General features: G+C 40.1%; 1 protein-coding gene across 17 annotated transcripts in view; it reads right to left on the reverse strand.

The window, feature by feature from the left end:
- Window positions 1-18,204, reverse strand: part of LRCH1 (leucine rich repeats and calponin homology domain containing 1) — a 272,083-nt gene that overhangs the window by 177,902 nt on the left and 75,977 nt on the right. The window contains exon 1 of one of the 17 annotated variants that reach the window (XR_012668451.1): window positions 3,189-3,326. The exons of the other annotated variants lie outside the window; for them this stretch is intronic. The gene's annotated coding sequence lies outside the window, so the exon portion shown is untranslated. Of the gene's footprint in view, window positions 1-3,188; window positions 3,327-18,204 lie in introns of those variants that run through there. 17 annotated transcript variants of the gene reach the window in all.

Genomic DNA, 18,204 nt, shown 5'->3' on the forward strand with positions numbered 1-18,204 from the left:
CATGAACAATCACTTGAAGAATAACTGTTTTTGCTGAAACTTCCAAAAAAAAAAAAAAAATTCAGCCTGAGGCAGACAGCAAGCACGGAAAATAAACATTAGGTGACCCTAACAATATCTTATGCTACTGGCTTCACCTATAAAATTCTAAAGTTAAGGGGTTTCAGTTGGTAAAAAAATAAGCAAAATAGTTAGCAAGTCCATTGTGGTCTTAAGTTTATTTGGAAAGGTATGCTTATCTTCCTTTGTTACTGAATTTTCCTAGATCTGTTTCTATCAAAAGTGTTTGAAGGGCAACTAGCCTCTTCCACTCTTTCCCAGTAATTTACAAGTCAGGTATCTTATAACAACCAGAAGAACATAGTCAGCTCTTCTCTTAGTCCACTAGAAGGAAGGACAGTGCTACTATTTTACTTTTATTTATTTTGTTATTGCTTTTGACTTAACCAATTGCCAGTCTCCTACACAGCAAAACTACTATGTTAAACTATAGTTAAAGGCACACTAAATTTACTTTAAACAAGTATGTGGGTAGTGTAGTTATATGGCAGTCTGCCAAAACAAAACATATACACAAGTGCCTGGAATGTCAGTGGCTTACACTGGCAAGTGCTAGACATTTTTATTTTGTGCTGTATACTGAAGGGCCATAACAAACTATCCATGTAACTTCGGCAACTCCAGATATGTTTTGGGAAACATTGTGCGAATATCGTGTTCTCAAACTACAAATCCAATGGTCTTTTATATTACCTAGAAAGTGCAGCAATATGAAGAAAACAAGTATAATTAAGTATAACCAAGAAAACCATTCAATATAACAGAGGAAGTAAAACTGTGTTACTTTACGAATATTGGATATTAGTGATTATCTGCATGCATGCACACACACACAATATATATATAAGATGAAAGCAAGCAAAGAAATATAATTAAAGAACGACGATGAGGTGACTATACATTATGTAACATATGTTCTTCAGTTTTATTTATTAATTTATGGCAATATCTCATATTATACAGTTTGCATGAGTAATAAAATCTACATAAGATGTGCGCTCACTTCAGCACTCTGCTATTGAATTTTTGTTGAGAAATGGAGAGAAAAGGGGAGGGTTGTCTGTGTTATGATTTCAGGAATCTGTCTGTACAACTTATGAATTCTAATTGATACTGGGAAATTGCTTCTTATGGAAACTGCTGTACCATGGAATGCTCTATATCTATGTGAATCCATCATTGCTGACAAGACTTTAAGCATGTCTCTTCCATACTAGATATATCTGAAAGTGGTTAATCTTAATCACTATATTCTACCCAGTCAACAGGTATGCCAAGGAGATTGGCTGTTGCTGGGAGAAGCCACTTTCTTCCAGCTTGTCTACAGGAGGCTTGGGTTTGAAGAGTGGAAAATTACCAGCATTGGAAAAAGGAACCAGGTGGTGGTAATGGGACATATAAACTCAAGGCACTCACAGACTGAGATAGGAGGACTGGGGAATAGAGGGACATAATATGTAGCAGGGGGTTCTGCTATAACTGGGGGACCAAGCAAAGGTCAAAGCAAGCTGACCTGGAAAGACTTCATGATTAAGACCAGCTGTGCGCTGCAGCAGACAGACCCTGGGTGGCCCAGAGTACTCTGACTCCATCCCAAGGAATCAGAGTGCTGAGAAAACTGAGGCAGGGAAATGTGCGTAGGGTTTATTATTTTTGTATAGATCTGTGTACTTCTTGTGTGATTAACTAAAGAGCAATGGTGGTTTAGAATCCTGTGAAAAATCTGTCTGCATGTATATGTTATATCTATCACATGCTCTTAAAAAGGTAACCTGTGGACCCAGAACACTCACATGGCTGGGGAGTTCTGGGAAATAGTGTGCTACGCTACAAGGGACTCTTAGGGCTTGTCTACACTACCGCTTAAGTTGATGTAACGTATGTTGCTCAGGGTGTGAAAAAGCCACCCCCCTAAGCAACTTAAAGCAGCGTCCACACCACACTATGTCAGCGGGAGACGCTCTCCGGCCGAATTTAGCTTCCGCCTCTCGTTGAGGTGCAGTAATTATGCCGATGGGAGAGCGCTCTCCCATCGGCATAGCACATCTTCACCAGACGCGCTACTGTGGTGCAGCTCCACCAGCGTAGCACAATAGTGTGACTAGCCCTTAGGGGTCAACACTAATAACAGGGGCTAGGCGTTCAACTCTGAAGTTTCAGTTCTCAGGATGGGTGCTAGACAGAATGTGCCTAGAGACCCCTAACTAGGGCCAGTGTATGCACCTGTGTCAGACTCCAGAGGCTTAAGTACACAGGGCCTAGTACAGCGGGTCCTCTAAGAGCAATCTGGTGATTGGCCAAGAGAAGATATTCAGCTAGATCTAGGACACAGACTAGTACACATTTTGCAGTGGATTTTGTAAAAGTAATAAGATCTTCTGAGGGGGAAGGGAGGAGAGCATGGTTTCACAATTGCTCCTGAAATGCAAGTTCTTCCATCAGACCCTATCCCCATGCTATTCTGACGGTAGAATGCACACTGACCGCTTTGGTTCCAGGAGTATTTCACGGTACTGGCTACGATCTCTAAAGCTGTGTGAATAATCTGGAACTAGTTACTACAGAAAATCACCTCGAATTCTGTGTTTGGTTGCTGGGAAACAATTCTCCACAACTGGAAGCAGAGCATTTTTCTCTGATGGTTTGCTACTTTGGTGGCACAGTGTAAGGCGCATCTGCGTATCAGGAGGACTTGAAAAAATTAGTTTTATCAGCAGAAGTTATGACAGATTCGGCTAAAGTAGTAGAGGTAGATGGTATTAAGTGTATACCTTTAAACAATCTAAGGCACCCATATTTTGTGATGAGCCTCACATATAGTTTAGCAGCTAACGAACAGGTCATCAGCAGGAAACCTGTCACAGGAGACTGATCTAAGAATTCACAAACGTCTGATATCACGAAACATTTTTGGCCACTTCTATACCTTAAGCACCTGCAATGTTTTTCATTTTCTTTAAAAGACAATAATTTCTCTTGTATGCCAAATTTCAGCCTCCTGACTGCTTGGTGCTGCAGCTGTGTAAAATATTAAATGCTGTAATTCATTTGCTACATAGATCAATGTTATAACCGTTGTTTTCGTTATAGCTTTGGAAGAGAACCAAAAGCCATGCTACTTTCCTTACCGATTCAGTGCTGCGAGTAGGCAAGTTTGAAAGAATATCTCACAAGGTTGTATCAGCTTCACTAACACTTCTTGGTATGGCTCCAAGGGAACATCCATTGTACAGGGAAGATTAAATGTATATGACAAAGCTGTCACTGTGTGATAAACATGAATAAAGAGGAATGGACATTTGAAATAGCTGCTTGTATCTGCAAATCAGAAAATAAGACAACAATCACTTTTCTCTTCTTTTGGAGGTGGGGGACGAATTAAAATTAACACAATGCATATCAATGAGTCACCTCAAGCAACTTCCAGTTAGAAGACAGGAGAATTTATTGCCAGCAGGAGCAGTCTACATTTTTAAAAACTTTTCTGCATTCTCCTATGTGAATGGCTGAGGTATTTATTCGTGGTGTACTCATTTCATTTCCAGCTGTCCTTTGGTCTTCATTTTTTTGCAGCAACTCAGAACTACCATCAGTACAGTTCAATGAAATTGCAATAATCTGGAGATAATATCTTCCAAATCTAGACCTCTTTTACAAAAAATAAATCTCTCAAACATCAAGCAATTTTTAAAAACTACTTATATTTCTGTAGAATCCACATGGCAGGGAAAGAAGCACATGCATTTCCCATTCTAGCTCTGCTGAAACAGATATATACTATCCCAAGACCTGCAGTGTTGTCCTCAATTATACTAATATAGTTACGTAATTGTGTGATACTAGAAAAGGGATTGGCAACCTTTGGCATGCGGCCCACCAGGGTAAGCCTCCTGGCGGGCTAGGCTGGTTTGTTTACCTGCCACGTCCTCAGGTTTGGCCGATCGCGGCTCTCGCTTGCCGTGGTTCGCCGCTCCAGGCCAATGGGGGCTGTGAGAAGCAGCGTGGGCCGAGGGATGTGCTGGCCGCCGCTTCCCGCAGCCCCCATTGGCCTGGAGCGGCGAACCGTGGCCAGTAGGAGCTGCGATCAGCCGAACCTGTGGATGCAGCAGGTAAACAAACCAGCCCGGCCCGCCAGGGACCTTACCCTTGCGGGCTGCGGGCCAAAGGTTGCCGATCCCTGAGCCAGAAACAGGCCACAAATCTTTCACGTCTGGAAAAGTTTGATGACCACAGAGTCTATTGCCTTTCCTCATTAGCTCTTGTTCATGGTCCTTCGACCAATTTTTAGTCTGTGTGCAACAGTGCTCCTTTTTAAGACTACCTGAACTACTTCAGTACTACCGTGAATGTGGCTTTAAAAAAAATGTTAAGAGTCCTTTTGGCACTTTAAACAAATTAGATAGAGAAATTTGGGTTATAAACAAACTCAAAATAAATTGAAGACAAACTATCAATCCTTTACAATGTTGCTCAATGATTACATCCCAAGTTAAAATAATTAGATTTGGAAATTTAACTTATTATTTTTACTGTTAACCCTTGTCTATTGAAGTTTAGGTCTACAGTGCAACACTCCTTAAAGATATTTGCTTTTATTAATGCATACATAGTTCCTGAAAATCCTAAACATAGGAGAAATAAGTTACAAATATGGATCAACAGGTTATACCTTCATTTCTCCTAGGGCATAAATAAAAAATAAACCAATGCAAACCTCTCTTCTTGTGATACACAGGTCATATCCATGGACAGATTTCTAACAAGTTTTGCCTTGGCTAGATCTGATCTGCAGACCCTTCACCTAGTTGAAGTGCTCGTGGGTCACCACAGCATGGTAGCTTTCAAATACTACAGACCCACCACACCTTCCTAAGATATCAACCCCCTCCCTCAGAGGGCCAAGGTGACACTATAGTTCCCTAAGTTTTTTTTCTAAAGAGATTATCCTCAGCCCAATAAATTCAGCCTTAATATAAGGAGTATGACAGAAACATAAATAAATTGACTAGCCGATGGACAACACAAGTCCCCCACTCTGGCCTCAAATAAGAAGTAATTTTCCCTCTTATTAGCTCTGGAAAAATAACTATTTTAATTAATGAATTAATTTTGCTTTATTGCACCTGAAACTGATGCATTTTAAAAGTTTCCAAAGGAAGTTTTAAGCATGTGCAATAACCCGAACAAAAAGCGGAAGTGGCCAGAGATATTTGGAAAACCCTGTCTTATAAAGAAAATATACAAGTGCATCATCCTTAAGCACCAGTTCATAGAAATATTTTTTTAATTTTGTATTTTTTGTTTTACAGTGTGGTCTTGAGCCCTAGTACCCTTTCATGATAAGTAACTTTGCAAGGTGATTTTTTTTGTATTCTAATTCATCAATAAATTAAATAAACATTTACAGCATTAGTACATAGTCCATTCATATTCCCGGAACTGCACAAGCATGAACTAACCAGAGACTTCTTTCCGTGTCTGAAGACAAACTTGAATATTGTAAAATTATGTTTCTCTTTGCCCTGTCTTCAGTTTAAAATAAATAAATAAATGCACTACTTATTTTGTGGTTCCAAAAAAGCCCAATGTTAAATCACCTCCTGGCCAAAAATAACTTCCTCCTTTAATTGTTTACAAAGTTCTGAAAGGGTCTGAATGTTTCTACTTGAGAGGCCACTGCCCAGTAGTTAGTGTGCAAGAAGGAAATATATATATATTGTGATGGGGCAAAGCCAGCTGGCTATAGAAAAGTAGTGGGAGATAGATATATTAGCTCCAGGCTAAACAAATCCCTGATACCAGGATAAGTGAAATGGTAACTGCTCCAGGTCAATTAAGACACCTGGGGCCAATTAAGAACTTTCCAGAAGGCAGGGAGAAGGCTAGGTTGATTGGGACACCTGAAGCCAATCAGGGACTGGCTGAAACTAGTTAAAAGCCTCCCAGCCAGTCAGGTGGGTGTGCATGTCAGGAGCTGTGGGGGGAAGTTGCACTGTTGGAGAGACTGAGTAGTACACACCATATCAGGCACAAGGAAGGAGGACCCGAGGTAAGGGTGAAGTGGAGCTTGAGGAAGTGAGGGCTGCTGTGGGGGAAGTAGCCCAGGGAATTGTACATGTTATGTTTCTAAAAGGTCAGCTACCATAGCTGATATTATTAGGGTCCCTGGGCTGGAGCCTGGAGTAGAGGGTGGCCTGGGCTCCCCCTGCCCATCTTTACCCCCTGATTAATCACTAAGACTGGGAGTCAACAGAGACTGTGCAAGGAAGGATAACTTCTCCTCACCTCCCTCGCTGACTTATGATGAAAATGGCTTAGGAGACTGTGACCCTTGTCTCTAGAGAGAGAAGGGTTACGTGGAGGGTCACAGTGAGCCTCTGAGGCTAACGAAATCCGCAAGGAAACGTGGGACCCATGGAGACAAGGACAGAGCTTTGTCACAATATATATAATTGCTTGTCATGTTGGTCCCAGGATATGCTTTTCAGCTTCACAAAGCTCTTCCTCAGCTCTCAGAAAGGAATACTTGGTTACCTTCCCCACACCTGATGAAGAGCTCTGTGAAGCTGGAAAGAGTGTCCTTTCCATCAACAGAGATTGGTCCAATAAAAGATATTAAAATATATAGTTATAAACTATAAAACTTCTGAAGACAGGATTCTCCAACTATAGTCAGAGTAACAAATTTATTAGGGAAAAACATCAACCATGCTATTATTAGTCATGCTGTTAAGCGTGTATATAAAATGATTAGCATGAAATATCTCAGCTGTTGCTTGGAATGTCTGAGCATAATTTACAGCAAACATTTAAACTAAACTACCAGTAACAGGAAAGGAGAAAATCATCCATCACTCTTTGTGCTTTATAGCCTCCCCTGGATTAAGCAATAGGAATGAACAAAAAGGGATACAAGGAATTTAGCAGCATCTCATATAACACAAATCAAATAAGACCTTTTAAAAACTATTTTATTCTAGCAATGTTATCAACATTGCTTCAATGAACTATATGTATCTAGGTATTTATATAGCCCCATCCTAAACTGATTTAAATGGGACTCCACAGTGGGTATGAGGGCCTGTGCTAGCATATCTGCATATAGGAATGAGGTTTATATATGCAGTAGTAAAATTCAAAATGATCCGATATCAAACAATATAGCATACTACAATCTTTCACTCATAGCTTATATATTTAACTTATTTCAGCCACTTACTACTGTAATTTAACAGAAAAAGTAAGAATTTAAACCAGAAAACAACAAAGTAATTTATCAATGGACAAAACCAGTAGAATTAAAAATATATATATACAGATTATTCAGCCTTCTATTGTGCTTTCCCACTTCGACATACTATATCAGGGACACAATTGAATAGATTTTGTCTTTGAATTTTTATTTATAATTTCGCCAACCCAAGTGTAATATGATTGTCTCAACATTCAGCTCATGACAAGTTTTTTTCAAACTGGTAAGAGGCCCCTGCTTTTTTCCTAGCTAATTTGTCCTAAATCTAGAAAGAAACAGATCTGCACCTTTTTATACTTAGAATCACAGAAGATTAGGGTTGGAAGAGACCTCAGGAGGTCATCTAATCCAATCCCCTGCTCAAAGCAGGACCAACACCAACTAAATCATCCCAGCCAGGGCTTTGTCAAGCCAAGCCTTAAAAACCTCTAAGGATGGAGATTCTACCACCTCCCTAGGTGACCCATTCCAGTGCTTCACCACCATCCTGGTGAAATAGTTTTTCCTAATAGCCAACCTTGACCTCCCCCACTGCAACTTGAGACCATTGCTTCTTGTTCGGTCATCTGCCACCACTGAGAACAGCCGAGCTCCATCCTCTTTGGAAACCCCCTTCAGGTAGTTGAAGGCTGCTATCAAATCCCTCCCTCACGCTTCTCTTCTGCAGACTAAATAAGCCCAGTTCCCTCAGCCTCTCCTCGTAAGCCTTGTGCCCCAGCCCCCTAATCATTTTCGTTGCCCTCCAGTGGACTCTCTCCAATTTGTCCACATCCTTTCTGTAGTGGGGGGCCCAAAACTGGATGCAATACTCCAGATGTGGCCTCACCAGTGCCAAATAGAGGGGAATAATCACTTCCCTTGATTTGCTGGCAATGCGCCTACTAATGCAGCCCAATATGCCATTAGCCTTCTTGGCAACAAGGGCACACTGTTGACTCATATCCAGCTTCTTGTCCACTGTAATCCCCAGGTCCTTTTCTGCAGAACTGCCTCTTAGCCAGACGGTTCAGATTGGCAAAGAGGCAGTTCTGCAGAAAAGGACCTGGGGATTACAGTGGACAAGAAGCTGGATATGAGTCAACAGTGTGCCCTTGTTGCCAAGAAGGCTAATGGCATATTGGGCTGCATCAGTAGCAGTGCATGGGATTAGTAGCAGTGCGTGGGATTCTTCTGTCCTAAGTGCAAGACTCTGCACTTGTCCTTGTTGAACCTCATCAGATTTATTTTGGCCCTTTCATAAATATAAGGGAAGGGTAAACACCTTTAAAATCCCTCCTGGCCAGAGGAAAAACCCTTTCACCTGTAAAGGGTTAAGAAGCTAGGATAACGTCGCTGGCACCTGACCAAAATGACCAATGAGGAGACAGGATACTTTCAAAGCTGGAGGGGGGGAGAAACAAAGGCTCTCTCTGTCTGTGTGTTGTTTTTTGCCAGGAACAGAAAAGGAATGGAGTCTTAGAACTTAGTAAGTAATCTAATTAGATATGCATTAGATTCTGTTTTGTTTAAATGACTGAGAAAATAAGTTGTGCTGAATGGAATGGATATTCCTGTTTTTGTGTCTTTTTGTAACTTAAGGTTTTGCCTAGAGGGATTCTCTGTTTTGAATCTGATTACCCTGTAAGGTATTTACCATCCTGATTTTACAGAGGTGATTCTTTTACTTTTTCTTCGATTAAAATTCTTCTTTTAAGAACCTGATTGCTTTTTCATTGTTCTTAAGATCCAAGGGTTTGGGTCTGTGTTCACCTATGCAAATTGGTGAGGATTTTTATCAAGCCTTCCCCAGGAAAGGGGGTTTAGGATTTGGGGAGGATTTTGGGGGGAAAGACGTTTCCAAGCGGGCTCTTTCCCTGTTATATATTTGTTAGACGCTTGGTGGTGGCAGCAATAAAGTCCAAGGGCAAAAGGTAAAATAGTTTGTACCTTGGGGAAGTTTTAACCTAAGCTGGTAAAAATAAGCTTAGGGGGTTTTCATGCAGGTCCCCACATCTGTACCCTAGAGTTTAGAGTGGGGAAGGAACCTTGACAGGCCCAGTCCTCCAATTTTTCTAGGTCACTCTGGATCCTATCCCTACCTTCCTGCATATCTACCTCTCCCCCCAGCTTAGTGTCATCCACGAACTTGCTGAGGGTGCAATCCATCCCATCATCCAGATCATTAATGATCATTAAGATTGGAAAAGGGCCAATCTATAAAAAGGGAAATAACGACAACACAGGGAATTATAGACCAGGCAGCTTAACTTCTATCCCCAAAAGATAATGGAGCAAATAATTAAGCAATCAATTTGCAAACATCTAGAAGATAATAAGGTGATAAGTGACAGTCAGCATGGATTTGTCAAAAACAAATCGTGTCAAACCAAACACGGGGGTGGGGGGGAGATAGCTCAGTGGTTTGAGCATTGGCCTGCTAAACCAGGGGTTGTGAGCTCAATCCTTGAGGGGGCCATTTGGGATCAGGGCAAAAATTGGGGATTGGTCCTGCTCTGAGCAGGGGGTTGGACTAGATGACCTCCTGAGGTCCCTTCCAACCCTGGTATTCTATGATTCAAACTGATAGGTTTCTTTGACAGGGTAACAAACCTTGTGGATGGGGGGAAGCAGTAGACATAGTATATCTTGATTTAGTAAAGCTTTCGATATGATCTTGCATGACCGCCTCATAAACAAACTAAGGAAATGCAACATAGATGGAGCTACTATAAGGTGGGTGCGAAACTGGTTGGAAAAACCATTCCCAGAGAATATTTATCAGTAGTTCACAGTCATGCTGGAAGGGCATAACGAGTGGGGTCCCGCAGGGATCAGTTCTGGGTCTGGTTCTGTTCAATATCTTCATCAGTGATGTAGATAATGGCATAGAGAGTACACTTATAAAGTTTCTGGACGATACCAAGCTGAGAGGGGTTGCAAGTGCTTTGGAGGAGAGGATTAAAATTCAAAACGATATGGACAAACTGAAGAAATGGTCTGAAGTAAATAAGATGAAATTCAATAAGGACAAATGCAAAGTACTCCACTTAGGAAGGAATAATCAATTGCACTCATACAAAATGGGAAATGGCTGCCTAGGAAGGAGTCCTGTGGAAAGGGATCTGGGGGTCACAGTGGACCACAAGCTAAATGAGTCAACAGTGTAACACTGTTGCAAAAAAAGTGATCATTCTGGGATGTATTAGCAGGAGTGCTGTAAGCAAGACATGAGAAGTAATTATTCTGCTCCACTCCGCGATGATTAAGCCTCAATTGGAGTATTGTATACAGTTCTGGGTGCCACATTTCAGGAAGGATTTGGACAAATTGGAGAGAATCCAGAGAAGAGCGACAAAAATGATTAAAGGTTTAGAAAATGACCTATTAGGGCAGGCTGAAAAAACTGGGTTTGTTTAGTCTGGAAAAGAGAAGACTGAGGGAGGACATAACAGTTTTCAAGTGTGTAAAAGGTTGCTACAAGGAGGAGGGAGAAAAATTGCTTTTCTTAACCTCTGGACAAGAAGCAATGGGCTTAAATTGTAGCAAGGGAGGTTTAGGGTTGGATATTAGGAAAAACTTCCTAACTCTTAGGGTGGTTAAGCACTGGAATAAATTGCCTAGGGAGGTTGGGGAATCTCAATCACTGGAGATTTTTAAGAGCAGATTTGACAAACATCTGCCACGGATGGTCTAGATAATACTGCCATGAGCGCAAGGGACTGGACTAGATGACCTCTTGAGGTCCCTTCCAGTCCTATGATTCTGTGATTGTCTTAACATTAATATTGTTCATTTTTTGTTTAACACTGAAGTTTCTGGCAAAGTAACTTAGGCACTTAGGAGCCTAAGTGCCTAGGTCCAATTTGGTGGGACTTAATTGCTCTTGAAAATTTTACCCTGTCATATTGCCAGAATGCATGATCAACTATACTATGCACTGTAATCAGAAAGGGACTCAGTGTGCAGTGAAAACAGAATATGGCAAACTCAAACTATACCTGATCCGTATGTATTAGGTACAGGGGAAGACTGGGATCCAAATACTGAGGTAAACTAATACTCTCCAGTTGGGGAGGGGGATCAAAACAATCATTGCCTACTCAATCAAGATTCCTCATATCAGTTAACCATACAAGCATGTCCGAAAGAAGAAGCAATCTGACTAGACTGAACTATTTCTTCAATTTAGCCTGAACCCACAAGAAGTTCTCACATGTCAAAATTGTTTCAAAACAGTAATACAGGAAGAGCTACAGTATGATAGACCCGTAAGATTTGCTGACATTTTGAACATCACAATACTTTAGATATCAAAATGCTTTACATACTTTAATGAATAAATCCTCACAACACATCTATGAAGTCAGGAAACATCTTCATTTTACAGCACCTTTTGAAGCATCCCAAACTTTCTTGCCTTTGAATTAAGTGTTCAAGCTAGGACCCCCCACTTTTGTTGGTCTTTTTTAATATCTCATGTTAGTCTGCTTTCATAAGGACCATACAGAGTCCTCAAATAATCTCCAATTCTTAATTAAATGCAGGTTTAACAAAGAAAAAAATCATAACATTAAAATTAAGTAGGTTATACCCACGTAACTTGTCCAAGATTCTGGAGGTACAGCTTATTAGTAGGGCTGTCGATTAATCAGAGTTAACTCACATGATTAACTCAAAAAAATTAATCACGATTAAAAATATTAATCACCATTAATTGCAGTTTTAATTGCACTGTTAAACAATAGAATACCAATTGAAATTCATTAAGTATTTTGGATGTTTTTCTATATTTTCATACATATTATATTCTGTGTTGTAATTGAAATCAAAGTGTATATTATTTTTATTACAAATATTTGCACTGTAAAAATGATAAACAAAAGAAATGGTATTTTTCAATTTACCTCAACCAAAGTACTTCAAAGTACTGTAGTGCAATCTCTTTGTTATGAAAGTGCAACTTACAACTGTAGATTTTTTTTGTTACATAACTGCACTCAAAAACAAAACAATGTAAAACTTCAGAGCCTACAAGTCCACTCAGTCCTACTTCTTGTTCAGCCAGTTGCTAGGACAAACAAGTTTGTTTACATTTACAGGACATAACGCTACCCTCTTATTTACGTCACGAAAAAGTGAGAACAGGCATTTGCATGGCACTTTGTAGCCGGCATTGCAAGGTATTTATGTGCCAGATAGCCTAAACATTTGTATGCCCCTTCATGCTTCGGCCATCATTCTAGAGGAAATGCTTCCATGCAGATGAGGCTCATTAAAAAAGTAATGCGTTAATTAAATTTGTGACTGAACTCCTTGGGGGAGAACTGTATGTCTCCTGCTCTGTTTTGCCCGCATTCTGCCATATATTTCATGTTATAGCAGTCTTGAATGATGACCCAGCACATGTTGTTCATTTTAAGAACACTTTCACAGCTGATTTCACATAACGCAAAGAAGGTACCAATGTGAGATTTCTAAAAATAGTCACAGCACTTGACCCAAAGTTTAAGAATCTGAAGTGCCTTCCAAAATCTGAGAGGGACAAGGTATGGAGCATGCTTTCAGAAGTCTTAAAAAAGCAACATTCCAATGCAGAAACTACAGAGCCCGAACCACCAAAAAAGAAAATCAACCTTCTGCTGGTGGCATCGGACTCCGATGATGAAAATGAACATGTGTCGGTCTGCATTGCTTTGAATTGTTATCAAGCAGAACCCATCATCAGCATGGACGCAGGTCCCCTGGAATGGTGGCTGAAGTATGAAGGGACATATGAATCTTTAGCACATCTGGCACATAAATACCTTGCGATACCAGCTAAACAGTGCCATGCGAATGCCTGTTCTTACTTTTAGGTGACATTATAAACAAGAAGAGGGCAGCACTATCTCCTGCAAACATAAACAAACTTGTTTCAGTGATTGGCTGAACAAGAAGTAAAGCTGAGTGGACTTGTAGGCGCTAAAGTTTTACATTGTTTTATTTTTGAATGCAAGGTTTTTTTACATAATTTCACATTTGTAAATTCAACTTTCATGATAAAGAGATTGCACTACTATACTTCCAATAGGGGAACTGAAAAATACTATTTCTTTTGTTTTTTACAGTTCAAATATTTATAATTAAAAATAAATATAAACTGATGACTGTACACTTTGTATTCTGTGTTGTAATATATTTGAAAATGTAGGAAACATCCATAAATATTGAAATAAATGGTATTCTATTAACAGTGCGATTAATCGCAATTAATGTTTTTAATCTCTTGACAGCCCTACTTATTAGATACAACCTAGTAAATTAACAACATTAGAAAATCTTGCACTCTAGGGAATTAGTTTGCTTCTGACCACATAGCAGTAAGTTTTCAGCCTCAGTCTGGTCTTGTCTTCATTGCTTAAAAAAAAAAAGGTGCATTTTTTACCTCAAGGTAACTTATACATGTAAGCTATCCCGATGTACAAGGCACTTTAGTTTTACCATAAGGTAAACCAGGCTTATAGTGCTAACCGTGGTGAGTTTACCTTATAGTAAAACTGAAGTGCCTTGTCTTCACTGTGCTGTTACCTCAGGATAGCTCACACACATTAGTTGCTTATGATAAAAAATACATTCTGTTCAGTAGTGACGACAAGGCCTCAGTCTACATCACAGAGTTCAACTTTGTCTTTCTTTGTCAAACCCTCTCTTGTAACTGCAGAATCTCTTTATTACAGTTACAGTAGGGTACTGTGTTTAGGTGTGAAAATACATCATTTGCATGTCATTTTCTAATTATAATATCCTTATATAATTAGCATTTACAGTCTTTGTAAATAAGTTCCTATCCACAAACCACAGCAACTTCCTTTTCATTTGGTGGTCTAAGTGAGCCCATCAAAGTTTGCTGGTTCATTCCAAAAAGTTATTTTGATGCTGGGTAAAGAGTTTAACTTTTAAGTTCAGAACAAAAGTCTCTTGCTGACAACAAAATAAGAGTTCTTCTCACATACAGGCAGTACACTTATTTTATAGTATACCTTGAACTATACTGGCAGTGTGCTCTTTCACTAGCCAGTGAAGGGAAACAAACTCCACCCAAAAAAGTCCTTTTTAAGGCCCATTCCTCTGGGAACGATTTATTGTTTTATTATAAAGGATATGAACAACACTAAATAAAATAACTCAACTGCAAAATGCTGTTCACGATACCCAAAGACTTTTCTATGTTTCATCAGCCATGCCAAAGAGGGCTCCTTCCCCCTGTGACCCAGCTTCTTTCTCTTGTACCCAGTCCAGCCACATGTTATGCAGGGATCCCTTAACTTTTTCCAGGCTGCCACTTTACATTATCACCGCGGCCTATGCTACTTCCATTGCAGTACCTTTTGGGGTGGGGATCCCTGCTTTCCCTCGACTTTGTAATAAGGCTCAGGGATACCAAACAGTAGTGAAACCCCAACTCATCACAATCCAATTCAGTTTTTCTTGATTAAAAGGTTTATTTCAGGGAGGAAAAGAATATCAAATTAAAAGGTAAGAAATATCTACTATGTAATTTTAGTAATTACGCAAAAAGAAAAGGAGTACTTGTGGCACCTTAGAGATTAACAAATTTATTTGAGCATAAGCTTTCGTGAGCACAGCTCACTTCATCGGATGCATTCAGTGGAAAATACAGTGGGGAGATTTATGTACATAGAGAACATGAAACAATGGGTGTTACCATACACCCTGTCACGAGAGTGATCAGGTAAGGTGAGCTGTTAGCAGCAGGAGAGCGGGGTGGGGGGAAAAACCGTTTGTAGTGATAATCAAGGTGCGCCATTTCCAGCAGTTGACAAGAACCTCTGAAGAACACTGGGTGGGCGGAATAAACATGGGAAAATAGTTTTACTTTGTGTAATGACCCATCCACTCCCAGTCTTTATTCAAGCCTAAGTTAATTGTATCCAGTTTGCAAATTAATTCCAATTCAGCAGTCTCTCATTGGAGTCTGTTTTTGAAGTTTTTTTTGTTGAAGAATTGCCACTTTTAGGTCTGTAATCAAGTGACCAAAGAGACTGAAGTGTTCTCCAACTGGTTTTTGAATGTTACAATTCTTGAAGTCTAATTTGTGTCCATTTATTCTTTTACATAGAAACTGTCCAGTTTGGCCAATATACATAGCAGAGGGGCATTGCTGGCACATCATAGCATATATCACATTGGTAGATGTGCAGGTGAACGAGCCTCTGATAGTGTGGCTGATGAGATTAGGCCCTATGATGGTGTCCCCTGAACAGAAATGTGGACACAGTTGGCAATGGGCTTTGTTGCAAGGATAGGTTCCTGGGTTAGTGGTTCTGTTGAGTGGTGTGTGGTTGCTGGTAAGTATTTGCTTCAGACTGCGGGGCTATCTGTAAGCAAGGACTGGCCTGTCTCCCAAGATCTGTGAGAGTGATGAGTCATCCTTCAGGATAGGTTGTAGATCCTTGATACGTTGGAGAGGTTTTAGTTGGGGGCTGAAGGTGATGGCTAGTGGCGTTCTGTTATTTCCTTTGTTGGGCCTGTCCTGTAGTAGGTAACTTCTGGGTATTCTTCTGGCTCTGTTAATCTGTTTCTTCACTTCCGCAGGTGGTTATTGTAGTTGTAAGAACACTTAACAGAGATCTTGTAGGTCTCTGCCTCTGTCTGAGGGGTTGGAACAAATGCAGTTGTATCGTAGAGCTTGGCTGAAGACAATGGATCGTGTGGTGTGGTCTGGATGAAAGCTGGAGGCATGTAGGTAGGCATAGCAGTCAGTAGGTTTCCGGTATAGGGTGGTGGTATGTGACCATTGCTTACTAGCACCGTAGTGTCCAGGAAGTGGATCTTTTGTGTGGACTGCTCCAGGCTGAGGTTGATGGTGGGATGGAAATTGTTGAAATCATGGTGGAATTCCTCAAGGGCTTCTTTTCCATGGGCCCAGATGATGAAGATATCAATGTAGAGCAAGTAGAGTGGGGGCCCCACTATTCCTGCTGGTAATAGCTCACCTTATCTGATCACTCTCCTTACAGTGTGTATGGTAACACCCATTATTTCATGTTCTCTGTGTATAAAAATCTCCCCACTGTATTTTCCACTGAATGCATCTGATGAAGTGAGCTGTAGCTCACGAAAGCTTATGCTCAAATATATTTGTTAGTCTCTAAGGTGTCACAAGTACTTCTTTTCTTTTTGCGGATATAGACTAACACAGCTGCTACTCTGAAACTTGTCATTTAGTAATTATGTTACTCAATAGGCTAGAAACTTTAAATTACAAGTACGAAACACTACCCATGCCATGGCAGCAGAGATCTATCTTTGCCCCTTAGCTTGGAAAAAGCTGCATGTCTTGTCAGTGATCCATATAGGTCCTTTGCCATTCTGGCCATGTGGAGTTTTGTGGCCAAGATGAGGGTAGTCAATAAATACTTACAGATGTAATTACAAAACTAAAATAGCTACCCCTATCTCTTCTGCAACACACACACACCCTTCTTCCTTGCCCCATATCTCTCTCTCATATACATACATACACACACACCCTCCTCTCCCCCACCCTATTGAAGCTGTTCATATTGTTAAGACTGAAAGCTCTTTTCAGGACAGGTACCAAGTCTACCTCTATATTATACAATGCTTAGGCCAGAAGAGTGCCAAATCTGACTGCAGTCTCCTGACACTATCGTAACATAAAACAGAGGAGGAGGAGGAGGAGACGGAAGATATCCACTTTACTGTTAGCATTTGAGGCCATTCTCAGTCTTAATCAAACCTGTTTGATGAATGACTCAATTCTCTCCTGACTCTCTAAGGAACAATAAAATTATACACAATCCACATTTACCAGCTCAAACACAGCCTTGTTTCTCACACTTACCTCTTTGGGAGCTGTTTGGCCAAGAGAGAGACATAAAAGCACAGAAGTATAACCAAAGTATAAATCTGAACACAACAATCATCACACTCAACCTACACAAACGAGAACAAACTGTCATAGCAAGGGAGTGTTGGCAGATGATATATTGCTATTACTACAGAACCTATTCAGGCTTCCCGCTGCTCTCTACACTTTACAAGTATTAACATTACTTACAGATGTCTTGCAAAGGGAGAAAATGGGGCGTGTTCCTTTTGACTTCTTTATGATGTATAAAAGCAACCCAAAGCACTGAGATTTTACTTTTTTTCACTCTTCTTTTACACTTTAGCAATATTAGGTTATAAACTCTGTTTTTGCTGGAGTTCTCCTTGGAATACCAAACAGCTAGAGTAGTTTTCTCAAAAAGAAAAGGAGTACTTGGGGCACCTTAGAGACTAACCAATTTATTTGAGCATAAGCTTTCATGAAGTGAGCTGTAGCTCACGAAAGCTTATGCTCAAATAAATTGGTTAGTCTCTAAGGTGCCACAAGTACTCCTTTTCTTTTTGCGAATACAGACTAACACGGCTGCTACTCTGAAACCTATCAGTAGTTTTCTCAACTCTCAGACAAAGGGATGTAGATATTGACCCTTTCACAAATAGATTTTCTTTTCCCAACTGCTTGTCAGATGTCTGAATTAAATAGGCATAACATTTTTTTAAAAGCTCTGACTTAAGTTTTTCTCATTTCAATTGCTCAAGCTTCACTTTCTTGGTACTTATGATGTTATAATTCTACTAGCTCTCCTGTCTCCAGAGTCTTTCAGGAAAAAACAAAACAGACAAAACCTGAATATCTAATGTTAAACAAAAGAGAATGAAAAATTGAGTCGTTTTAAAAAAATACATTTAAAGACATGTTTAAAAAAAAAACATTTAAGCAGTTGATTCTAACTGACAACTAAAACAAACAGATCTAGCCTTTCAGGTAAAGGCTTCATAAGCAGTGGCATTTGAGGCCACTCCAACAACTTGCCTCTAAGAAAGAGGAAGAGACACAT

Source organism: Caretta caretta, chromosome 1 (assembly GCF_965140235.1).
Source record: "Caretta caretta isolate rCarCar2 chromosome 1, rCarCar1.hap1, whole genome shotgun sequence".
NCBI lineage: Eukaryota > Metazoa > Chordata > Testudines > Cheloniidae > Caretta > Caretta caretta.